General features: G+C 40.2%; 1 long non-coding RNA gene across 3 annotated transcripts in view; it reads left to right on the top strand.

Annotated features, from left to right (window-relative positions):
• The window catches only part of LOC309881044, a 48,364-nt gene that overhangs the window by 20,929 nt on the left and 950 nt on the right, over positions 1 to 26,485 (top strand). For all 3 annotated transcript variants that reach the window (XR_014318061.1, XR_014318062.1, XR_014318063.1), the window contains exons 2-3: positions 10,940 to 11,198; positions 23,072 to 23,136. This is a non-coding gene — a long non-coding RNA (uncharacterized lncRNA). The remainder of the gene's footprint in view (positions 1 to 10,939; positions 11,199 to 23,071; positions 23,137 to 26,485) is intronic.

Genomic DNA, 26,485 nt, shown 5'->3' with positions numbered 1-26,485 from the left:
TTCTGAAAGGAGGCAGAGAAAGAAACCACATCCTGCCTGGTTTTATCTTGTTTCTTGTCAGTCAGAAATACATGCTGGGCTGTCCCAAGCTGCTTTTCAGGTTTCACAAAACTGTCCAATGCAGTTTTCCCATTGCAGGTCATGCTGTTTTCTCTTCTCTGATTTTGGTTCTTATTCTACACAAGCCAGTTCTGGAAATGATCCCTTTTAGTAGGGATATCTTCAGAAATTGTATGTCAATTTTCAGGGCAGTTTTTGGAGGAAAAACCTTTTGAAGAGTTCTGTTGAAGACAAAAGGAAGGCATCCACAATGCATCTTGAGAAGTCCCCAGTGTAGAAGGGAGACATGATGCTAAGCTCTTGACAACAGAAATAAGAGGGAAAGATGTAATTTCTGAGGGACTCATAGCCAAAGCAGCCAGGGTTTCAGTATAAACCTGCCCGGTTACCTGCCCTTGGGCTGAGAGTTACTGGGAATCCCAGTGACCAGAGCTTGTGGCTTTAGGAAAGCTGTCATGGAGATGACTAGGAGCTGGGGAACCTTTTTTTATTTTTATTTTTTTTTTTTTTCTTCCAGTCTGACCAGTTAGGGTTTCCAGTTCTCGGAAGAGTTAATGTTGGTGGTTGAAAATTACTGAGTCTTCTTGTAAAGGAAGTCTGTGGCACTGCTGGTGAAATTCCAGAGCCCCAGGACCTGGGAGTTTGAAGCCCCTGTAAAGGTTGATGCAAGAGCCTTTGGATCAGTTCGGACAGTGAGGACTTGTGAGAAGTCAATGGGTGATTTGTTTTTCCATGCTCTGTCTGCCCAAACTACCCTCCCAAACTACCCTCCTGTTTTGAGGCTCTGCCAGGTTTAGTCACCCTCAGCCTGATAAGAGCATACAGGTGTAGGATTGCTTAACCTCTTCACCCATTTGCAGGTTTTCAACATCTAAGAAGTCACCATCCATACCTTGAATCACTGTTAAAATCTGGCACAAGTTGAGCAATTTAGGACCATGGAAGCACAGTAGGCATAGCTTGACAGTCCTGTTTGGATTAAGAGGCAGATGATTGATCGATGTCTCAGAAGTGCTGAAGTTTTTCCCTCTGCACACACTGCCCATGTAGGATATGAATCAAATCACATAATTAAAGCGGTCTTCGGATTTTCATTACTCTTCCACTTGCCTATGACAGCAGTTAGGAAATTGGGTCATGACACTTATTGTATTCTCTTTTAGCATAGCTGGAAACTGTGTCTGCAAGGAGGCCAACTGCCTGCAGGATGGAGGCTGTAGGATAAATACAGAACTGTGTATGTATGTGTGACCACCATGTCAAAGTATTTTATCCCCAAACCAACACTCAAGTTCAAGACTTCAGGCCTTCAGTCTCATTCCAAAAAAATGACTGACCATAAATTATATACTGTTTGGTTTTGGTCTGCAAAATGTTTGTTTTTGTTTCCTTATCTGGTTATCTGATCTTTTTTTTTTTCCTTTTTTTTTTTTTTTCTTTTTACTTTCCTGTTGCTTCAGAGTCACCACATATATCCATGCCTCCCAAGTCAGATTTAGGACGGAAGACTGAAAGATTCAAAACACAAAGCAAAATGTGAAATAATCAACAAGGGCTGCAGCTCCACAGACACGGGTTAGGATAAGCTCATTTGCAGCTGGCACACATAGGAGTAGAGATATAAGGAAACTTTCTCTCTTTTCTAAGAGGGCAAAAATGAGTAGAAATAATTTTGACCTGTCAGAGCTGAGGTCATTTCAGGTGTATGATGTTAGATGAAGACAATCAAGATTGCTGGTAGTATTGGAAGGTAAAAGTCATTAAAAATGATTTTTCTTCCTCTTCAGTTTCTAATCCTGGAAGAGGAAAATATTATGAATCTAAATGGAATTATTGTGCTCACCAATTTTTTCCTCTTTTCTAGTCTGGGGAGAGGTAAAAGGAGTTGTCATAGGTGATTGACAGTGCAGTGGTCTTATTCTACAGACATGATGTTATGTGGTAGCATATTTCTTAACGTCTATGCTCCATATATAAAGTAAAATAAAACAAACCTTTTTGATTTGTTTGGTTCAGAATCCATAACTCTAAAACAAACAAACAAACAAACAAAAAACCTGCAATAAGGAGCCTGCAAGGAAATTGATAAGGAAACCCTAAATGTTTGTTTTTTTTTTTTTTTTTAATTTTATTTTATTTTAATAACTTCCTTCCTGAGCTGATGTAGTTGTCATCAGTGACAGGGATCTCTTGTCAGTTGAAATCCACATTTGGTTGCAAAATTTTAAGTCAAACTCTTTCCTAATGTGCTTAATGTGTTGACACTTGTTCATATGCATGTGTATTTGTGTGTGGTCTAAATTCAGATTCAAGCAAAAATGCTACTAATTAGAAAACACAGTGAGCTTCTTCTCTACAACAAAAACATGCATCGATGCATCATAGCTTTATTTGTTTTAAACATGTTAAGAATTTTTCTAAAGTAACCATCTTTTGCTCTGAGTTTTGACTCACCCCTCTCTTTACCAGAAAGCCAGCAGCCTGGATAAACGGTCATCGCTGTGTATTTTAATTCTCACTAATCATTATCTTTACACACCTCATTTTTACTTAAAGTTGACAGTGGGATGACTTGCTTTTTGCGTATGAAAAACAGCTTTTATGCCAGAGGGAGCTCCAGGGAAAATGGGCAGATGGGAGGATCCAGATGTGCAGGAACTGCAGGGTGTCCTGCCTATGCCAGAGCAAGACCAATGGATGTGGAAAGCTGGTGTGCACTTGCCAACCTTGAAGCCTATTCCCGTTTGAAGGAGACTAAGAGAAAAAAAAAAACAAAAAACCTTCTTGAGACTGAAATATTGGATGATATTGGATGTTTTCTGCTGGGACTATGGGGAATAACTTCTACTTCAGAACTAGGTCTTGATGGACTTATTATAAAACTTTTCCTTCAAAGGGGAGTCTTCTCTATTGGAAGCATTTCCATGAATGCCAGGAGTTCCTGACAATTAGCCTCTGTTTGCTAACACCGTTTTTCCTGTTCTTGGCAACATGTCAGTGAAGGTGTATTCGCTTGCCCCACTCCCCTCTATTTGCAGTAAACTTCAAGGAGCTTTGGATTAAGCTCATCATCCATCATCTTATACATGTACAAAGTTTTGTGGTGGCAGTCACATTGCAAATTTTCTCTCCCATTAAAAATATTTGCAACCTGGAAGAAAAAAAATGGTGACGCTTCTAGCCCTCAATGAGGGCTGTTCCTGCAGTGAACAGAGGCCGTATGGACCCTCCCATTCCCTGTGGGAGAGAGGGGGGCTTGGCATGTCCCTTCTGATGGCTTTTCTACTGAACTGATGTGAAAGGCTTCTTGCTGATTGAGTAACAAAAAACACCAGCATCATCTGCCTTCACGACAAAATTGTCCAGCACAGAAAATTTCTGAAGAGTGCATGTGGGACCTCAGCACAACAGTTTCTGGTTGCAGCTGAAGGCCTTTAAGGTGAGTGAGTTGGACAAAAGATCAGTAGTGCTGGAGGTGTCCAACTTGCTGGCTAGCTCTTCCCCCTCCTGGTTCCCAGCCACACTTTATCTTGGTGGCCTCTAAAAAAAGCCTTGAATAAAAGGTATTTACTAGTGCCTTTTGGGAAAGGATCATGCACTAAATAACCTTTGCGACATGGTTAAGGGTTCACTTTCCAAGGAAACATGCAGTGACTTCAACTTTGTGTCCTGTAAGGGGCACCGGCTCGGAGGGGCTGTGCCCAAAATGGCCTCTCCTCTTGAGTCTTTTTTTTTTTTTTTTTTTTTTTTTAGCCAAGATTGGTCCACATTATGCCTTTTTAGAGACCTTTTTGTCTTTAAGGCAAGGATATGTGTAGGTGATAGCTATGGTAAGGCCAGCCCTGCAAAGCCCAACTGTCCCCACTTGCTTCACCTTGCTGCCCCATATCACTACATGTGAGCAGGTTAAAGGGTGAATGAAAGTAGCTATTTCCTGCCTGCTGGGAATAAGGAGGGTTTACAAAAAAATCCTCCAGAAGTGCATTGGCACATAGCAATACTTTGCAGAGCAGAGAAATGGTGCACTGGCGATATGTGTATGATTCAGGCGTCTTACATCAGCCCTTCAACTGGTTAAAAAAAAAACTTTCCGCCTTGTAGGTCAAAGAAATTCAGGGGTTCCCCTTTTTCTAGTCATTGTTCACATGCTCTCAGAAGGGCAGGGCCAGGGGGTGTTTACGTTTCCTTGAGACTGTAAAATATTGCCTCCAACTCCTGCTTGATGAAAGTGGAGATAGTAAGTAAAGACTCAGCTCACCTAAAGTCTGCGTTAGCCAATTGATTCCAGCAAGTTTTTACCCCTCTTTTGATCATAGTCTAGCAGTCACAGAGGGTGAAAACACCTTTCATTTCCCATAACCTGCTGAATATAGAGAACAAATTTATGCTATATGTTGGCAAGCTACAGCATGTAATGTATGTAGAGGGCTGGGGGTTCTTCAGACCCAGTTAAATTATTCAGTGGTTCCATAATGGTTGGCTCCTTTATATCCAGATTCACAATGGAGTATATTTAATAGCTGAGCCTTACTAGTTTAAGAGACCGGGAAGCTTTTTATAATACAATCAGCTTTTTTGTGAGTCTTTCTATGTATTATATTAGGAAGATAGAAGTGGCAAAGCCTTAGTAATCTGCCTGACTACTGAGCACCAGCAAACACATGGGTACAAAGTGGCCCAAATAACTTGCAATGCTCTATGTTGTCTGCTTTGGTTAAAACAGAGATACAGGAAATAGTTTACTGCACTTCTACTAATGTGCAGAACTTGCTGTGCAAGTTTAATATTTAATGATATGAATAATTTGATAGAAATACAGAAACTATGGAAGGAGAGCCTTTAATGTCTCATGTCTTGCCTTTAGGAACAAACTTTTCCACTAACTGCACTGAATAACATGAAGGACTTACTGAAGATTTGAGTTTTATGAAACACTTCTGTATCTTATCAGAAACTCTACAAGCAAAGTGCAATGGCAACATTTAGAACAGTGTGTCCATCAACAATGCTTCTACAATTTTAGTAAAAGCAATCTGAGAGGAAGGGCAGAGTGAGAGTTATGCAAACCTGAACAGTTAAATAGCTTGATCTCTTGAGTAACTTTGGCCTGATAACAACTCTGTGTGGCTTGATATGACTGCTGGTGGGTGATGGGAAGCCTTGGTGGGGCTGGAGTCCCATTCTGTTGAGTTCTGCAGATCCAGTTGGTCTGTTTTAAGCCTATACCCTATAACTACAGGATCTTTTCATAGCAAAGAGAAGGGATGCAAGCATTTCTTGGTCTCAGAATCACTGGGGTGAAATGCAACTGCAGCTGGTGGCAGAGGTCAGTGGAGCAAGCACTTAAATCAGCTCAGGCCGTGAATAGCTGTGCACTGACTTGCATGTTGGCGCTATTCCTCTCTTTCCCGCAAACTACAGCACACCCGACCTGACCCACACTTGTGGGTTTTCATGGGCATTAGCCAAAAATACCTCTGGTGTTGGCTGCTGAGGTGGATTGCATGAACACATATGATTTCTACATCGACATTGGCTGCAGGAAGACGGAGACTGCAATTCCTCTCCTCTTTGTTGCAATGCTGCTGTCGTGGATCTACATACACATGCCAACATACAGTATGGTATGCAGCAAGTCTTAGTTTCCCAAGTATTGAACCAATTTTTTTTTTTTTCTATCCACAGATTTAGCTATTACAAAGCCAATTTCTTCTATCAGATCTTGAGAGCTAAGGGACTAGAGCATCCTTGTGGTTATAACAGGACTTAGTAAGAGGAGGAAACTCCTAAGCTGTAAAATGCAGCAGATCATAAAATCAGAGCAATTAAATGGAGAAACCCTCAGCCAAAGCAGATGTGCTGTTGTAATACTGACATATCTAATCTTTCTGCAGGGTGTATGCATAAAATCAACAAGTGCACATGGGAGCCAGTAGCTGCTATCCCCCTGTTTCTGTGCTATTCCCCTTAAGACATGCCATTATTCTTTCTTCTCCATGCATCTCTAACACGGAGAATGAGTTTGCTATTTGCAATGAAGCAGTGATCCTCAGAGAGACTGAATTTAATAATTTTGCAAAAATACTCACTGGTGCTAACAAAAATATTGAACACTGAGCATTTCTGCCATGAATTTAGGGTTGAGTGCTCACTGTGCTGGACTGCAGTGGGTGAAGGACTGCACACAAGAGTCGCAGCAGGGCTGCTCACAGCATGGGTGTGTCTCTGTTGAGACAGACTGCCAAGTTCTGTTTCACTGTGGTCAACATGGGGTGCTTCTTCTGCTCTCAGAGACCAGGATTCTTTAGGTTGCATTTTCAGGATTTCTTTTTCTCTGTGCTTTTTGAAGGCTTCCCCAGATCACACTAATGTATCAAGCTAGTTAAATCAATGGAAACAAGTGTCTCTACTTAGATCACAGCTGTGGCCTGCTGCAAAACAGGATTTGACCTTTATACAGTTATTTGTTTTCCCCAGTTGTAATGAAAATGGATACACAACTAACACGGTACTAATGCTGCATAACCAACAGCAGTGCACATGATATTACAGCATAGGTTAACAAATTTAAACAATGACTGTTTTGTCATGGGAAAAATAGAGGAATACTGGTATTTCATTCATGCAGATGAATTTATGGTGCGCAAGTCTTTGCTAAGTCACCAGTTGTGCAAGTATGTGGAAACTGTTCATGTGGTCAGTGTGATGATAGTAATACATTTCATGGATCATATCTCTGGCAGTGAAATATATTTGCATAGGTTCAGTAAGTCTTTGAATTGTGTCAAAGATCGATGACATACCATGCTTACTTCCAGATGTCTACAGAGAGTACTGATTCTACAGCATAGGATCACAGAACATCTCAGGTTGGAGGGGACCTCAGGAGGCTTCTGGTCCAGCCTTCTGCTCAAAGCAGGCCTCCTCTGTGGGAACACCAGGGTGTAAAGGGCACCAGCCAGCTGGGGCCTGAAAATGCCTCTGGAAGGAGGTGGCACAGCCTCCCTGGGCAATGTGAGTGCATCTGTGTGCTGTACCACCCAGCATGAACAGTGGTGCTGTCACTCCTATCCAAATTGCTATTGTAATATCTGTTTCTAAAATCAATCCCTTTCCTGATAAAGGTTGCTCTGATTGGGGCTATAATATATTTTGGCCTCAAATCCATTGTCATTGTTCTGCTGGCCTCTTAAGTAAGCTAAGTAGATTTTTAGGGAACTAAAACTATGTGCTGAAATGTTCTGCCATGTCTTTTGTACAGGAAAATTAAGAAAAAATAAATACATAAAAATCAATTAGATAAGCCCCCAGCCAGCTCTGGTGAGTACAGAGGTGGTTGGTAGCATAAGAGGTGACTGGAATATGCTTTGTGGTGTGGACATGCCTCTGTGTCAGGAAATAAGATGCACAGGCTGAACTCCTTTCAAGACAATACTTTTTTTTTTTTTTTTTTTTTTTTTTTCCAGAGCTGCTTTTCAAGTTCAAGTTTTGCAGTCTATGAGGAAAAAAAATGAACAGACTCTTTCTGCTTCATGCTGACATGTATTTATGGGTTTTCTTGGACATGCCTGTCAAAATTCCTGCCTTGTTGTTCTTGCCTCAAAAGACGGAGCAAAAATAATCTTTTTTCTACCCAGGCTTTGCCTGGTGTACGTATGTGGCAAGCTATTCATGGCAAGGATTTCTCATTACTTGCAAAACAAACCTTCCCTGCTGAGAACAGCTGTGGTGAAGAGCAGTTTCCTGAGAGCCAGCGAGCTGTCTGCTGCTGCCTCAGGACTCAAGTAAAAACTGTCCCAGTTTGAAGCTGGTGAGAACATGAAGGTTATGGTGCTCCAACAGATTTAGATGTTTTTTTGCTCATCTCTAAAAAAGAAAAAAAATGTTTAAGGAGTCCTGTCCACAGCATCTTTAGAAACCACTTCTCTGTACAGAACTTAATTTAAGGAGGCTGTAGATGTAGCAGCTGCCACTGGACTCAGTTATGCCTATTGTTCCTTCTAAAGTCTTCAAGAATAACTGCTTGAATTAAATATTTTTTTCCCTTGACATAGGCATGATGTAAAAGAAGTGATTTCCTAAGACCATGGAGATGACCAAGCTATTCTTATTTTGTCTTTTTTATGAGTCAGTTTTATTGCCTTTAGTTCAAGAAATAAACTGAAATCCACCTGTTTTCAATCCCATTTGTAGAATTATTTTGTATGAAAAATGTTGATTGTGCACAGTATAAACAAAATGAAGGTGATTTTTACTAGCTACTCTAACAGGAAGTGTTACAGAATGAAACATTACAACATATTGCTCAAGGAAATGAAATTCAAGTCAAAATCATTCTTCTGATTGCAGCTTTTCTATGATGCTGACATATTGCTTAAAAATTGTGAAACAGTTGAACTTTCTGATTCTGTTTTAAATTTTCTGATTCTGTTTTAAGCCATTATTTTTAAATTATCTAATTCACTTGCACTATGTATTTAAAATTGCACAGCCAGGAACAGGATTGTATTTCCTTTCAATTAGCTAGTCTAAACTGTAATTTAGCTTGGATTGGCATGACATTTAGGAAAGAACTGCTGGGCAGCCTTGCTAATGCAGGTATTCCAAACATAATCCACAAGATGTTGCCACTGGAAGCATGATTATTCATATAACTGAAAGAATAATGAATTTCTTACAAGTTGGAAGAAGTTTCAGGTCAATCTGAAAAACATTTTTCAAGTTAATGTAAGCATGACTGAATTTGGTTGAACACTTGAAATGTTAGGATTTCCTAACTTCCATGCTAGGACTTCTTTTTTTTTGCACTTCAGACAGGAGAGTGTTTCACAGGGACACACTTCAAATGAAGTGCAGGCACATGGCCCTGGACCAGACTGCTGTGATGTGGTCAGGGAAAGCTGCGAGACGTAGGGGGTTCCTCCACCTCTGCTCAGGAGCTCGACTTCCGCTCAGGCCCTCACCGTTGGTCCTTCACCTGTGCTGGACCATGTGCTGCCCTGCTCCCCACTACAGGCTCGTCCCAGCCTTCCCTATCTCTACAGACTCATCTGGTAAGCTCCAGGCTGTGGGTGACCCTGGCTGCTCCGCACACCCCACTCTGGCCTGGTGGAATAGTGCACTGGTTGGTGGGGATGCCCCATCACCTTTGAATTGATTTTATTGCTTGTCTAGGTCTCCTGAGGTTGTCCCCAGATCTGGCTAGACTATGTTAGACAATTTTAGATATCCGAGGTAGTCAGGCTTAGTCCTCAGTTTTAAACTTTTAAAAATAAACTCAAGTAAAGAAGATATCTTAGCTGGTACCGTTCATTCACCCAAAATAATTTTATTTTGAGACTGCAACTCACCTAAATAGAACACTTTTACAAAAGCAGCATAATAAACAACTTGGTCTTAAGTCAAGCTGTCAATGATGCATCAATGCCATTTAAAGCTTTTTTCAATGTCCCTCTAGCAAATGGTTCTTCTGCAAAGATTTCCATGGGTGCCATATGACTGTTAGAAAGATGGATATACTGGCAATGACATCTAAAGTCTTTTGTGCCTGATCAGAGCATGTGTAAGCAAACAACAAATCTGTTGAACAAGTGGGACTTCTACTGGTCCAAGGCTTGGTAGGGCAGATCCACAAAGTTGAAATATTTTTTTTGCATTGTGCTAAACTGTACATATTTCTTCGGATTTGTATCATCAGAGTTTTGGACATGGCTAATTTGTTCAATAGCTGCTGTGCACTGTGTAATATTTGCATTTTTTCTTTTTCTCCTTTTATTCCTCTTCATTTTTAGTGCCAGTTGGCATAACAGTCAACCCTTCTGCACTTTTTTGAAAATAAAATTTCACTTAAAAAAAAACAATTAATTTGTTATGTCCAACGTATTTTCTTGTGCTAACTTTCCAAAGCCTGGGGATGTTTCTCTTCTACCTGAACACATGAATACATACACACACTTTGAACTGATTACTATATATATATATATATTTGCTCTTGCAGCTGGAGCTTTATGAAAAATACATTTTCCTTAAGTATATTTAACTGAAATTGTCTGGAACCAGAATTAAAATTGATTTTCAAAGAGTTGAGTAGTTTCTCTATGAAAATAAAGTCTGGAATTTCTTCTTTGGTAGTCACAGTAGGTATTCTGCTGCAATAGTAGTTTAAGGAATGGAAAATCTTTCAGGTAAAATCCATTACTTTTGCCTGCTTTAGTCATAAATTGTGTTGAATGCCGGTAACTCAAAGAACTGCTCCAGGTGTAAGGGACTTGGGAGATCCCTCTGGCTCACAGCAGGGTCAACGCTAAATTCAGACCAGGTTTCATGGGGGTATATCTTTTTGGTCTTCAAAACCTGCAAGGGTGAAGATGAGGCAACCGCTCTATACAACTCGCTCCCCTGCTTGACTGATCTTGTGATTAAAAAAATTTCTCCTTAAATATAGTCTGGATATCTCTTGTTTTGATTTATGCTGGTTGACTTCGTTCTTCCTGATATGCACCACTGAGAAGGGCCTGGTTCCGTCTTCTCACCCACAGATTCAGACAGCTGAGTACTTTGCCTGCTCTCACAGGTCACTGATACAGATATTAAAGACTATGACAGACTCTGTGGTACCCCACCACAGAAACCTTTGAGACAGGAATGGATTCTTTAAGACAGGAGAACATCCCTGCCCTCTCTCCATTTGCAAATGTAAGCATTTTAACACAGGACGCAATCAGGTTGGTCAGGGCATGCTGTTCGCAGTCTCCTTGGTTTCCCTCCTTTCCATTCCCAGAAATGTACTCCAAGAGCACCCACTCCATGGCTTTCCAGGGACCGAAGTGAAGATGATTGACCTGTACTTTTCCTGTTCTCCTCCTTGTCCTTTTTGCAGATGGAAAAACCATTTACTGGGAGTAACATTTGCCTTTTCAATTGTCTGGGTCCTCCTCTGACCTCCATGACCTGTTAAAGATGATAGACTGGCCTTGCAAGGATACCAGCCAGTGCTCTCAGCACCAGTGGATGCAACCAATCATGTCCTATGGATTTGTATAGACCAAGCTTTCTCAAGAAACCTTGACTCGATCCTCTTGCACCATTGGTAGATTTGAGCCCTGTTTCTAAGCCTGGAGGCCTGTGAGACCTTCCTGGTGAGTTATTAGACAAGACATCGAGTACCTCATTCCCATTTACATCAACTACCCTTACATTTTCCTTGTTCAGTCTTTTACTGCTCATATAGTTGTTGAAACTCTGGTTGTGGCCCTTGATATCCCTTACAAGTATCAGCCCAAAGTGAGCTGCAGCCTTCCTGGCACTATCCCTGTGGCAGGGACAATGGTTCCAAGTCTCCCTCCCTTGCAGCACTTTGTAGGTGTGGAGGTGGAGCTCGTTATAGATGAGGCTGAGGCTGTCATACATCTCCAAAGGGTGAGTGTTGTTTTTTTTTGTTTGTTTGTTTGTTTGTTTGTGTGTGTGTGTGTGTGTGAGGACTTACTCTCAGTTTGAAGAAGAAATGCAAAAGAAGATATTTCCTTCTGTGTTTAGATCTAAGAGCAAGTCCTGACTTTAATTTCTATTTTCTTCTTGTACTGGGGAAGCACAGTGTCTTCAGGCTCTTACCTGGCTGTTAACCCTGGTCAAATATTCAAGATAATGTTTGGATGAGTAGTGCTTCTGAATCATGAGTTGCCAGGAGAGAGTATTTATAGCTGCCATTAATGTTTATAGAAAAGAAGAAACATAGGAAACTTTGCTTACACTTGAAAAAAAGTTTTTAAAAGTGTTTATTCTAGAAGGCAGAGTTTAACTCTGATATGATTACATGATGCTCATGATATTCCACAGGCCCGGGCAGATCTCTGGATGTCTTTTCTAGGGCCATAATGACCTTTACATGCTATGTTTAATGGCAACTTAGAGAAAAAACAACACTATTTGCATACACTGATATAATAGATTAATCCATGTTTACATGTATAATCAGTGAGTCACCAGGTAAGTGCCAAAACACTGAGGAGAACAGAAGATAATAGTTCACAGCTTTGCAAAGTTCTCTTTCAAGGTAAACAGTCCTGTGTTGCTACTGGTGTGTGATAATTTTATTTCCATTATATTTAAAGTAGGTGTATTCAATCAGAATATGCTCAGGCACTGAACAAATTAAAGGATTAAAGGATTTTTCCTGCTCTTGTTACCTTCCACATGTTGGGGGAATGAGTTCCTATAAGCATTTTATTTAGTTCCTAGTATTTTATGAATATGTATGTGGTTCTCGGAAGGTTAATTCATTTTTTTCATATACTCCACGGTGCTTATTTCTGTTAGCTTCACAGACAATGGAATTAATTTCCGTGTGCAAGTTAACCATGCAACTACTGAAAAGTGGATAATTTTTTCAGCCCATTTAAATATGTTAAGGATGAGGAAATGTTGTTAGAAGGTGGTTCAGTATCTTTGTAAAGGGGTATATGAAATATATTTTAATCAGGAAATCTGTGATGTATAGATACTGTGTAACATTAAATTGTACGTGAAAATATACAGTTTCTTGATCTATATTACAAAAGCATACTAGATCTAACTTTGTGAGATGTAGATGGACACATGAATGTGAACAGGAAAGTTAATTTACTATTTTTTCTGTAGCAAGTCTTGTTATGAGAGAGTGTAGAGTTGCATCATTACTGCATGGCCATAGCAACAAGATGATGAAACCAGTATTTCAACAGCTGCTTTTTTTTTTTTTTTTTTTTTTTTTTTTTTTTTTTTTTAATTCCTGGTGTTGGCATTTCTGAATATTTTTCAACAGAACTTGTAGTCTATGGGAAATCTTGAAAGCCTGTCTTTATTTGAATCACAACAAAACCAAACTGAATGCAAAATGAAAACATCAAAATTCTCTGGAAATCAGAAATGCCAAGTTTTGACATGCTGTATATAGCAGTCTTTTCTCTCATCAGTACAGCCAACCTGAGTCAATACTCAATGTGGTTCTGTGACAACGACAGAAAAACAGTAGCAAGTGATGGGAAAGACTTTGGTTGTTGGGGTGTGTGTGTGTGTGTGTGTGTGTGGCAGGTGTTGGTCACTTCTGCCATCCCAGAAACTGGTAATTCATTTCAAAGGCTTTCTCCATTTCATGACCTCGATGGAGATGACTCAGAATATTTCTGAAATTTCCCTTGGCAGGTTATTGCACAGTTTTATAGGCAGACATCATAAAAAATACTTTGGTGAACACACTAAGCTCTTAAAAAAATATATTTGTTAAAGCTTTGTGTGAGCGAATGTGTGAGCTAATGCAAGTTAGCTTGGAGAGATAAAATGGACTTTCCCTCAGGTATGGTCCTGGGATCTGTTCTCATCCAAGCAGGGTTTGTCTGCTAACAAGTAGAGAAGCATCCTTGCAACCAAACCCCTGCACATTAGGAGATACACTACCAGAAGATATGGTACTGTAGAATAATGACGACCATATTGACTTGCCTTTATTTATAGTTTATAATCAGTGAATAACCTTTCTTCCATTAGTATGATTAATCAATAAATCTTTTATATTTTACGATTTCCCAGTATATTGTTGCAAATTATTCTGTATTTTATAGGTTCTATGAAAAACTCGTCCTTTTGCTTTAAAATTGCATCAGATGATTTGAATAGCTCTCAAGCTGCATTGTGTGAAACAGTGACTACTCCAGAACTAGTCACCTTCCAAATGCCATCTGGTCATACCTGCGTCATATGGGACTGGATCAAGCCCTTTGCAACCTGCTCTGACCCCAGAGCTGACCTGCTTTTCACTGGAGCTTGGAAAGGGACCTCCTGAGGTTCCCTCTAGCCCAAGTTTTTTTTATGAGTCTGTTTGTCCTACCTGTCCAGTTTCCTCCAAATTAACGAACTACTCTTACATCATCTCTCAGCTTCTGTAGAAACTATTCTGTGTTATTGTCATCCTCATGTTTTTGTCCTTATTTTTTTTTTTTCCAAGCAGATCTTTTACCTTCTGCTGCAAACTGGATAGTAGGCTATGCTGAGATTGGATCAATTTAGGTGATGTGCTGAGCTTTGCTGTCAAATCAAGAGCAACGCAAAACTGTGTCTATGGAAAGAAATTCAACTGCCAAATCTTTGCTCTAAAGAAAGAACTTTCCTGTCAATAGCACTGGTTTACACAGACAGCTAACCTGGAGAACCGAACCAAGAGAAAATATAATGGAATTAAATTACTTTAGGTCTCTAATGACTTCTCCTGCGTTTAAACCAGTGAGCTACCAAAGGATTTATTTTTACTCTATCATCAGTTTTAAAATGTAGCCAGTCTGGTATTTTGTTTAGGGATTTAAGTTTATGAAACGGCAATTAGGGATCACTCTTTTTTTTTTTCTTTTCCCTTTCTTTTTCTTTTGGTGTGTGTCTGTGTGGAATGACTGCATACATACCAAAAAAATAGGGTTTCCCATCAGGAGTGAGACTAGGAATTTCTGATGAGTGATTTCAGGCTTTAGATTCAGACATACCCTGTGCTGCTAAACTCACATATGCACACCTAAGCTGTCTGTTGGACAGAACCCAATGTCTATTTCTGGTAAAAGAAAGAAATTCAGGATTCATGTTTCACAGGAGACAGACCAATCAACTGTGAAAGTTAAAGTTTCTTTAAATCCAGACTATTAATATATGCAGTACATAGAAATGAAGTGAATCAGGAGTACTGAATTATATAATATACGTAATCTACTATGCTGTAGTCTTTAAAACCATTTCAAGTTTCATCGTTAGAAGCCCTTTTGTGCTTATTTGGATTTTAGTTTATAACACATACATACTCTTTACAATATATATTATGTTATAGTACTTCTTGTTTAGGAAAGGCAGGGAATAGTGGTGTGAAAATTAATGATAGACAAATAACATGAAGCCAGACAGCTAGAATTAGTGCAGGTTACTAAAAGGGTTTGTTTTAATGTACTTGAAGGGAAAAATACTCATTTGTCCTATGCTAGTGCTTGCAGTCTCTGTCATGTCTAGGTGCTATTGTGCTAGCATTGTGTCTCAACCAGAAGAGAAGCAAATGGAAAAACCATTAGTCTGCACAGATGCAATTTTCTGGAAGTCATCTTTTTTTTTTTTTTCCCTTAGTAATTGTGAAGCAATGTCAGAATTAAAAAAAAAATAGTTTTTTGCTGCTGTTCCAAAACTGCTGAAACAAGTGTGGCAAGCAACTATTCAAGAGCTAGACGAACAAAGACATGTCTATGAAAAGCTTTTCAAGCATCGTAATGTAGCTTCTTGCTGTCTAAGCTTGCATACCTTTCACAAAGTTTTCCTAGTCTCCCCTTTGCAGATTTTTGGCTGCAAACCAAAGGCATTTTATTTTAGTAGCATTCTCACAATTCTGGCCTATTTTGATGTGATTACACTCTTTGTTATAAAATGCTTTACTCTGGACAGTTTCTTTCTGATTGCATGACAGCATTGATATCTGAGAGGACAGAAATACTTTCTGCTTTTACAAATTGGTTAATCAAATTTTTGGTTAACCAAATTTTCAGTTTTTCTGTACATTCAAAACCTTCTAAAAGCCATAGGAGTTGCTATTTTAGGTTATTTAAGGTGTAGTCCTGAAATTTTCATCTTATTCCAATGCTACCAAGTGACTCAGTCCTCATTTCTCCCCACTGTCCTCTAGTTAAAGCCATAGATAGTTTAGGCAGCTACAACAAGCTTTACTATTACAAGCAACTTGGGAAGGTTTTCCAAAAATCAAAGTGATTTAGACAACTTCAGACATCTGAGATTCTCTGAATCATCCTCTGTAGGTGCACAGCTCTGTCTGCTAAGTTTGTTGGGGAAAAATGGTTCCTTTCTGGGTCTTCTGAGTCACAGCTAGGTTGGATTCCTAAAGTAGTAGTAGTTGGATCAGACAGGAGGTAGACCACAGGCTTGTCTCCTTCCCTTAGGAAGAAAATTTCTGGGGGTTGTCAAAGTGAGTGCTGCTGGCCCTTACAAGGAGTAGAAACTCAGTGGCCAGCAGTGCAAAGCAGCCCTTAACTGGTCTCTTAACAGAAAACTTTTCTCTTTGTGTAAGTGGTCTGCAACAATCACAGAGTTGTGCCCTCTTGTACCTGACCCATATGGTTTGAGGCTGGCCACACTCTTTCAGACCAAGGGTCCTTCTAACCCTGTTCCCATCTTCTGTGGGACTGCCTGGGGAAGAAACCATATCTCCCCAGCCTGATGTGGTTTCCCACCTGTAGCACATAATGATTTTTTCCATCTACTTATGCAGCCCCCCCATGTAATTCTTCCAGCTTCTTCTAGAGCCCAGAAGGTGACAATTATCTCATAACAATGCATCACACTCACCACAAATCTCTTTTTAAATCTCAGTGTCCCCTTATGCCCTAGGTTAGAGCACAAGGACTCCAAAAACATGGGTTTTCTTACAGCACGCTTTAGCAAGTTTCTTTCAGCTGGTTTGCAAGTGAGCTGAAAAGAGGTCAGACTTGCGGATTCCAGTGGTTTTTCTGCCTACATGTCTCATTAACATAGGAGATGAAAAAAACATGGGGCTCACTTACAGATGTCACCTGCTGACGCAGTGCTTCTGAAGACCCTGAGCAGTGCCTCAGCCTGGAAGCTCCACATAGGGACTTGTATGGTTATCTTGGCTGGTGGTGCTGAAAGGTCTGCTCTGGGAGATGGGGAGCTCTTCCAGATGTTTCCAGCAGCTGGAGCATCTGTTGTTCTCATAGGAAAATGTCTACAATGCTCGGGGCCCCTCTTGTATTTTATCAAAAACATATTTAGTTAATCTCTGACAGAAATGCATCTGTAAAAAGCTAAACTGTCCTTTTCTTTCAAACCCCTTGGCAACTTTGGCTATGAGCTTGGAGCAGAGTGAGTTGCCTAAGCTCAGCATTGCAGGAACTGAACGCTCAACTACAGGCACCCTCAGTTAGAGAGAAGTCACCCACAATTTAAAACACTTAATCTGCTTTTTTTCCATGTTGCTGGGAGTGACACTTCTAAATCGTTTCCTTGAGGTTGTTGTGGCCTAACTTTCCTGGTCAGAACTGAGCTGGCACCATTCTGGGGGAAAAACTATTTGATAAAGTGATCAAAACTCAGTTGGGCTCTTCTGCTGCTGGGGGAAGGGAAAAGGCAGGGAAAAAAGGCTGAAAAACAAAAGACAAGAAAAGTGGGGGAATAGACACAGGGCTGGAAGGAAATAGGGAATGGTAGTGGAAAAGAAAGAAAATGAAAAGTAGGGGAAAGATAGGGAAATCAAAGAAGGGGGAGGGTGGGTGGGAAGTGGAGCCAAGAGGCCTCCTTGCTGACCTGTCCTGGGACCCAGCTGGGGCAGCGGGGCTGCATACCCCCTCTGTGCTCCCTGCATGGCTGACCTCAGCCTTGGCTGAGCACAGCTGGGAGTCTGGGCACTGTCTGCTGTCCTCTGATGGCTGCTCTTTTTTTTTTTTTTTTTCCCAAATGTTCCTTCTCTGTTTCTCCCCATTCCTGGACTGTCCTTCTGCTGCCATCCTTCCTTTACTCTGTTTCCTTTTTTGCTCCTTTTCCTATGCTGCCTCCTTACTTCCTCACTCTGTTACTCCTCTTCCTCACATTTCTCCCTTTGCTCCATCCTTGACTCTGCCTCCTTGTCATTTTTTTCCCTCTGCACAATGCCTTGTCACTGATGCTTTGCTTCTCTTCTGTGTTTTACCTTTTACCTAACAGGAAACCCTTCATGTGAAGGTCTGTGTTTTTCTTAGCTTCTAGACCACAAAACTTGCTCCTCACAGAGGCCTCCGGTCACCATGACAGTATAAATAGAAATAATTAATGAAGCACTGCATGAACAGAAAAGGTGGGAGAGCTGACGACATGGGGCGGCCATTTGAGAGCGTGTTCAGCCATTAGCACAAGGCTGATGAGATATTTCTCCTGCAATTGCGGAAGCACTTACTGCTTCAGACTATTGATTTCAGGCAGTTACCCATTAACACACAAGCAAGGGACAGAGCTATGGGTATTTAAATATGGAAGAAATCTATGCATAAGTGTGTTTAATGAACAATAGCCCCAGGTGGAAGTAAACACATTGGCCAGGTCCTTGCGAGGCCTACCCGACTGCCACTGGCCAGTCAACACCTTACAGACTCAAGACACGGCTTTTCCATATGGCAATGTCTAACAACATATATCCACTGGCAGTACAGGACGAACAAATTCACAATGCAATACCCTTTCCTGTAACTTCCTTCCAAAGCATCCCCACCCAAAAAGAGGTATTTCTGGGTTTCCTCTGCCACCTGCAGTGCTGTGCATCGGTGCCACTGCCAAGAGTGGTTGTGGCAGACTTTGAAAGGCAGTGAGCGAGGTGTGAAAGCTGGCTGTGAAGATGTGTGTCTGCTCTACACAGCATTTCTAGGAAACTTTGAGTTTTTGTGCCTGCTGAAAGCTCTGGGGGAGGAGAGGGGAATGAGGAGAAGCAGGGGAAAAGGAGCAGGCAGCAGGGAATTTGACTCTTCTGCCCATGTCTGGGATCTGCCTGCCTTCTCCAGGCACCTGGAATAGCTGTCAGAATCCGACATATATGATTCAAATTTAATTTAAATCTACATATGTTCTGTGGTTAAGCTGTCAGGTGCACTGTGAGCTGCTAATGGCTGCTGAGATCAGCCCCACTGCTATGAGGTCATATGCTGCAGGTCTCTTTTCTGGTTCTCACTATGTTCCCTGGACCATGTGTGCCTGTTGCCTGACCCTGGAGGGGGGTAGGCTTGACTTGCTGTCCCATACTGGATATCCTATGAGATATGTATAGAAGGTGGTGCAGATACCCTTACACCGTGGGTTTGCTGGGGCAATCCTCATGTGCGTTGTGGTGCTGCTGTGACCTCTGACTGTGGCCTCCCACCACGACACTGTGGCATCGCTGTCACTCCATGGAGGCAGTGCCAAGGACCATGGTATCATGTATAAGGGCTTTTTTGGTTTGTATTCCCAAGTTTCTCATACCTCTGAGATCATTTCCTCCTGAGGCAGGCTCCACTTGCTGTTGAACAAACATTATCAGGTCCCCTTCACTGCTGCTGCACGGCAGGGGAGCTTTGCTCTGTGTTTGGACAGTGTCAGCACAGGATGGGTCTGACCTCGCGGCACTTCAGTTCTTTGTTTTCCACCAGGATCTTGGGGACAAGGGCGGGAGGAGGATGTGGTGACCTGCATAAGCTTGTGCTGCTTGGATCCTGATCTTGTGCCCTAAACTGCGTCAGATGTGCTGCATATGGCTAAACTGTGTTTGGTATAAACAGCCAACAGGTCACTTAACTGTATCTTTCATAAGTCTGTGTAAGAAAGGCTACCATAATTGTCTAGAAAAAACAAATACATTTTCTTCTTTTTTTTTTTTTTTTTTTTTTTTTTAAACCTAGTTAATTTAGATATATTTGTTTTTCTTCCCAGAAGCACTTTTACTGTGCTTTCAGCATAGCTTTTTGTGCTTGGCCATGACTCTATTTTGCCTGTATAATGTATTTTAAGAGCTTTCCCCTTATACCAGTTCATTTGAAGGCAGCATAAAATGTCTCTAGCCTTTTCTTAGGCTTCCATACCCCTGATAATAACTTACATATACTGTTTTAAACATCTTTTTCTATGATAATTTAAGAAACATTATTCAAGTGGTGCAGTCTGATTTTGGCCAGAGCACTTCTTTTTAGAGCATAATGGGTCTGGGAGTATGCTGTCCTGTCCAGATGATACTGTCTCAGCCAACTGGCCTTAATAACTGTATTACAGGCTTTCATTCTATGACACTCATAGCCTCTTATTATTATTTATTTTTTTTAATTACTTTTTGCAAAAAATCCTTGACCTCTTGCAAAACTGGAGTGAGGTCACTTAGCTCCAGACACTTAGCTCTTGGATCTTCTGTTCAAGGTCACATCTCCCCTCAGGAGGTAGGTGAGCCGGGCTTGGCATCCTGCTGTGTTTCCCTGCTCCTTGATACTCCTAGAGCCATTTGTAGTTGGTCACAAAGAGTAGGGAAGGGGGGAGGAGGGGTGGAAACTGAGATAAAGTCCAGGTGGGTCTTAAAGACCTCCATAGTGCGGTGGCTTGCTTTCAGAAAGAAAGGCTTCAGGTGCTCTTAGTATTTATTGATGTTAAATAGCAGCATGAGTAGGTATTAGCAGCATGAGTAGGTAGAAGTATTCTTCTTCTGTTCATCAGAAGAATAAAAGCAATGTTTGTCCACTTGCCTGATGTCTTCCTGAGCCTGTTAGCAACTAAATGAAAAACCAAGGAAGGAATTAGTGATCCTGTGACAGCAATCATATTGGTAGTTAATGCCTTTACCAGGAAGATGAAGGCATTACAAAAGCATATCCTGAATGCTTGTCTGAGAGCACCCATAAAAGAGGAAACCTCTACATTATACAACAGATAGGGCAAAGAGGGGAGGTCTCAGCTGTGTTTTGACCAGAAATTTCTTGCTAGACCTGAGAAATATTTCCCAAGGACAGTTGAGTTGAAATTGGCTTGGTTCAATGAAAATACAAAGTTCTGACAAAAGACAGATTTGTTCAAAATTTTCCATCCTGAAACATTACCTCTTCCCAGAATACGAAGAAATGAGGTGAAAACAACCTCATATTTTCTAGGGAAGAGGAGGAGTGTCTCCCATTTCTGAATGAATGTGGCTTCACAAGTCCAATTCTTACTCATGAGTCTACTCAACACACTTAATTTTATTAAGCAAAATAAACTTCCAGTTAAAGGCGGTTTTGTATGAGATCAAGAAAAGGCGAGGAAAAGTTTGGAAAAAAAAAAAAAAGTGAATTTCTGTAGCACTGGCTACAGCCTACCATGTCTGAAAAGAATGGCTTGATTATTTTTTCTGCAAATAGTTCTTTTTCATTTAAGGTCTATGTTAATGGTGTGACAGGGGATTAAAACTTGGCTAATGATTTCAGTATTTTACATAGATTGAAAATATTTTTTAAAAAGTAATTGAGAGTTAAATGCTGTGTTGCTTATCTAAGTGTTCAACCAAGGAAACCTTAGCTCTACCCTTTCACAGACTATTTCCCATTATGGATCTCTGCTAATATTAATATATATTTAATAAATATATTTCATTTTACCTGTTTTGACTTCTGATATCATTGTGGAGCAGAGTCAAAGCCGTATATTTCCATAATATTCATTTCTTTATCTTAACAGGTTTATATTTCTTTTAAACATAAACTTTACTTTATTCCTTACAACATTTCCAAGTCATACCCTATTCCAAATTACCAAGACTAAAACTTGAAGATGTTTATTATAGCTTTTACAATTAGATTCAATGATGCACACCAGTTTTTACCTCAAAATGTAATAAATAGAAGATAATTAAACTGGTTTTGCAACTGGTATTGTTTTACCAAGGCAGTAAAGAACACTATATAGCTTAAAAATCAGACATCAATTTTGTCCCACCACTTGTGCCGCCCCTGATCCTTTGTGTGTTGCTGCATTCACCACACATGAATGCACACTCCTGCTTGTGGTATAATGTCTTTACCATGCAGTTATGTATACAGTAATGCACATATACATGTAATCTTGCGTAATGTCTGCTGAGGAGCTCTGATTCAATGGCCATATTTCACTGAAGTCATTTCTGACTATAATCTTTGTTTAAGCCTAAATTTCTCATCTGTGGTTCATTTGCCTTCTCCTCTTCTATTAGGAGTGTTCATCAGATCCCATGTTAAAAATAAGTTTGAAGATTGGAACAACCTTTATGGCAGGGTAATATTTTTTATGGTAGAAATAAAGGCACACACATTCCTGAGAAATAGGTGCATCTTAGTCAAACCTGACATGGACTGAGCCTCTAGGTCTGACCCCAGAGCTGCCCTTGCTTTGAGTTGGAGGTGGGACCAGCAAGCTCTGGAGGTCCCTTCCAGCCCAAGCAATCCTGTGATCCCACAGCTGCTAATTGTGTTCATTGTTTTTTGCTTCACAGTTTATGCACAAAGCATTTGCCTAAGTCACTGCTAGTTGCAATACCAATATACCTCAAAAATAATCTGACAACATCTGCTGGTCTATTAAAGTTAAGCAGTTATTCTGTTAAGTGAGCATTAACATAAGGGTTTTAATTCCAGCCAAGCACATACAAAATGCCTATCCTCTAAATAATAATATAACATATGTAAAGGAGGTGCTCCGTGGCTATAAGTACTTCAAATAAAAGCTGAGTTCCTAGATAGCTTTCTATTACTCATGAAGGATGTTTTTCCATTTCACTAAAAATTAAAGAGTCTTCATTATTCTAATGTACGAAGTGTGTCGTGGTCACTCTGTGCAGCTGACAGCAAAGTCTTCTGCAGTGTACTGTGAGACTTGCAGGTGAGAGTGCCAGCTGTCGAGATAGCAAGTCTGACCCCTGAACCCCTGTAGAAGACTCCATCTGGTCATCTTTACCACCTGATAACAAACATGACTTGGACGTGGTTAGATCAGTCTGGATTATACCATCATTCTTTGGGGAAAAAAAAAAAAGTAAAAAAAAAAAAAAAAAAAAGTGGAAAAAACCACAAATTTCCACACTGCTTATATCAAGGACTGGGTTAACAGCAGGCCAGTGCTGGACAAAAACTACATTCAGCTTTGGCTTCAATCCTTACTGGGTTGTTAAATTTCTATGAATTTTCTCCTCTCTGTAAAGGAGAACAAAAGCTGGGACAGTTACTCACTGCAGGTAAAAGAAAAAAAAAAGAAGATTTTAGCTAAATTTAAACTGTTAAAAATGGCTGAATAAAGTAAGCTAGAAAGCAAAATGTTCAGAAAAGATTACTTATGCAACTAATTTTTCAAGTAGGTGCACTTTACTATTTCTTATCACCTTAGAATCTGTGCCCTAAGGCTTACAAGAAACAGGGATTGTGGTTGGGAAATGAGAAGGGGATATTGTGAAGGAACCAAAAGCTTTCATTTAATAATTAAGTTCTTTTTGATTTGACAGCAACCGTGGAGTAAGGAGAAGTTGACCTGATTTGAGAAGAATTGAGAGTGGCTGTGAACTTGAAGGTGGGGCTGGATTTATGCAAGTCATGCAAATCTAGACTAGTCTAAAATCTGATGACGGATTGCTCTTTCAAAGCCTTATTCAAGTGGGTGCATTTATGACCATTTAATAATATGGAATCTTATTCATAATCTCCCATGCTGCCTACCCATTCATGCACTGAATCATAAAGTAATGTAACTTATTTTCTGAAGGAAGGGACTTCCTGTGAAAATGGAGCTATAGGCAAATAAATAAAAAAAATAATTATCAGACACTTAAGAAAATTTACATTTTTTTTTCTGGCTTCCAGTTGTCCCAGTAGATTTTGTAGTTATTGAGAATGAGCAAACATTTATTATGTGCTTGGGGATAGTATATCCTTTCTCTCAAAATCTAATCTTTTCTCAAACCAACACTTATGAAGGTGCTGAAAAAAATACTTCCTCGGTCTATCTTCCAGTGCCTGGTCTGTAAGGGGGAGAGGAGTAAAAAATCTGTGTTATGGGCTGCTCTTTAGTATCTTACCATGACTGAAAGCAGAAGTGATAGAAATGTCATGGGAACTTTTTCTAGTAAGCTTCCCTGTCCATTTTTGTAAAGTCAGGAGATGCAGATAAGACTTCCTGTTTTTCAAAATTAATTTCTAAATCTGATATTGAGTTATAGAAAAGTGTTTCAAATTGTTTCGTTGTACTGAGAGTCTCAAGGTGCTGTTTTACATTTAATAAATTGTGTTGATTTTTCAGTTGCCTAACAAATTAAATATAGCAATGGCTTTGTATCTATCTTTCTATTGCACCATACTGAAGATGGAGACTGGAAGTACTGCTAAAATAGCTGTCCCTTGTTCTAGTAAAGGACATAAACTTTGCATATGATATTTGCAGCAGAAATATATGCAAGACATGTGCAACTTCACCAATGTCAAATCTGATGCAATAGCTGGTGTTGTGGACCCAGCTGTTGAATAAGTAAGTTTTTAAGAGTATCATAGTAAATGCTTGCTGTTTGCATAAAAGGTTTAAAGAGAGTTCTAAGTTCTAATATTTGCAACTGAGTATGACTGAGGGAGTCACTTTCAAGATGAAACCATCTTCCCCAAAGAGGAATCTGGGGGATTTTAATTCTCTATTCACAAAACCTTCTTTTACGAAATTGAAGGTTTGATTATTTTTGTTCCATTGCTGCTTTTAAAATTTAGTCTGAGAGATCATTTATCCTGGCTTATTGATGAGCCATTATCTGCTCTTACTTCTTCTGTATCTTGTTTGAAGTGATATTTTGATCTGAAAAGCCTTATGTGTTTGGTACCTACTTACTATGTGATACAAAGCTCTTGCTGGCTCTGTGGGGGAGCCATGAATGATTGCTGTCAACATCACTATCAAAATACCTCCAGAGATGCTTTCAGAAGTGCCAAGATATTGTAGACACAGAAATCCCGAGCTCTGCTAAGCCATAGTTGTTTTTCGAAGTCCCATTTTTAGTTAAATGTTTTGACATTAGTTTTGTAGTTACGGAAGATATTAACTTGGTATTCTGTGTGTGTGTGTGTGTGTGCATGCACGTGCACTCACATGTTCCATAGATTTTCCTCTAAACAAGGAAAAAATCTGTTTTCTTTATTAAGGTTGTGGAAGAACTAGTTGAAACTTTAGTACAGTATTTTACGTATTCCCTCATTTGTCTTTCATTTGTGTGAAAAACAAATGGAGCAGGTGCCTGGCAGAGGGATGGTAATGAATGTCCTAGATCCTCCTGGCCTGAGAACATGAGCTGAAGACCAGGCCAGCAGGAAAGCTTCTGATCCCCAGATAGCTTGGGATGAAGTGTTTCCCCTGCATCTCATGGAAAATAGTGATGAATAAGAACAGCCACATATGACTGAAGGAGGAAATGCAGATTAAAGCACAAGTATATATAAAATTGAGGTTGTCACTTATCTTCAGTGTTTTTACTGGAGTCATTGCAGGAGATGTGCTTATGGCCAGGGCCTGCCAAGCCTGTTCTGGAGGTTACTTCTGCTGGGGCAAAAGTTTTGTTGTTGGATTTTTGCATGATATTTGACTAGGGCTAGGTAGGCATAGGGTCTTCAGTGTTATAAATGATCACAGTACTGATGTGGAAAAAAGACCTGTTTTTTCCTCTACTGACAACATTATATAAATCATACGGCCATCCATAAATGCAGCCTCACAGACTCTCACTTCCTAAGGTTGCTGATTGCGAATTCAATTAGTGGATTTCCAGCATTTTTTTCCAGTGAGGTGAGCCTAGCGAAGTCTTGAGAGATCTTGTAATCACTATAGAATTTCTGCACACCTTTTGTGCTTCTTCTGCTCCGTAAAGAACCTACCCTAAGTAAATAGGGTTTGTTTTCTATTTTGTCTCTGATGGTTTCCAGGATAACTTCTTTTTGTGCTAAAAGGCTCAAAGCATCAGTCAACAGTGTCTTCTAAAAGAATATGCTGGAAATAGATGTTTCCCTCCTCCACGCCTGTCCCGTCCCCCAGGAGAAAACAAAAATCTGCCCCCCGGGGAGGCAGCAGACTAGTCAGACCAGATGGAGGGTAGGGCTTGGCAAGGAAATATTGAGGAGGAATGGTAATTGGAGTATTTAATGTGTTTCAAAATAATCACTATTAAAAATAAATAAATAAATGAAATTAGTGTGTCAGAGTGTGATGCTGCATGTCCCAACCAGCTGCTTTAGGAAGGAGTGCAGGTCTGGTGATACAGGGGATGAACTGCTGCAGCAGGCTGCAGTCCTGGGGTGTGCTCCAAATGGAGAGGGGCTTATGAACTTCAATCCAGAAGGGAATTTAGCACTTAAATAAAGCAGCAGCACCTTGAAGTGGTGTGCCATTTGAGCAGTTGAGCCATGCTGGGTTTTGAACTGGCATTGGTGGTTCCTATCTCCGTTCCCAAGGACCAATCCCTAAGGAGCAAAGTCCTAGCAACTTGTCCAAGTGCAATCAGAATCTGTTACAAGAATGTAACTTCAAAGAAAAAAAAAAAGAAAAGGAAAGCACTAAATGCCTCCCAAAGGACCCTCAAAAAGGCATAATGGTGAGATCTGCCATACTATGTAGCAACCTCATTAACAGGCATTCATGAAGTCCTGACTCTTGATTACTCTGCAAATTGGAAAATAACTGTATTGAAGACACCAAGCCTGAGTTTAAGAAGCATTTGGACTGTGCTGTCAGTCATATGGTCTGAATTTTTGGGTAGACCGGTGTGGTGCCAGGAGTTGGACTCGATGATCCTTATGGGTCCCTTCCAACTTGGGATATTCTGTGATTCTATGATTCTGTGAAGAAGAGGTGGCCTAGGTGGCCTAGGAACTCTTTTTTTCACTTCTGATCT

This window comes from Aythya marila, assembly GCF_965140915.1.
Source record: "Aythya marila genome assembly, chromosome: 8".
Classification (NCBI taxonomy): domain Eukaryota; kingdom Metazoa; phylum Chordata; class Aves; order Anseriformes; family Anatidae; genus Aythya; species Aythya marila.
The sequence above is the reverse complement of the archived record's forward strand: the minus strand, read 5'-3'. Positions and strand labels throughout refer to the sequence as shown.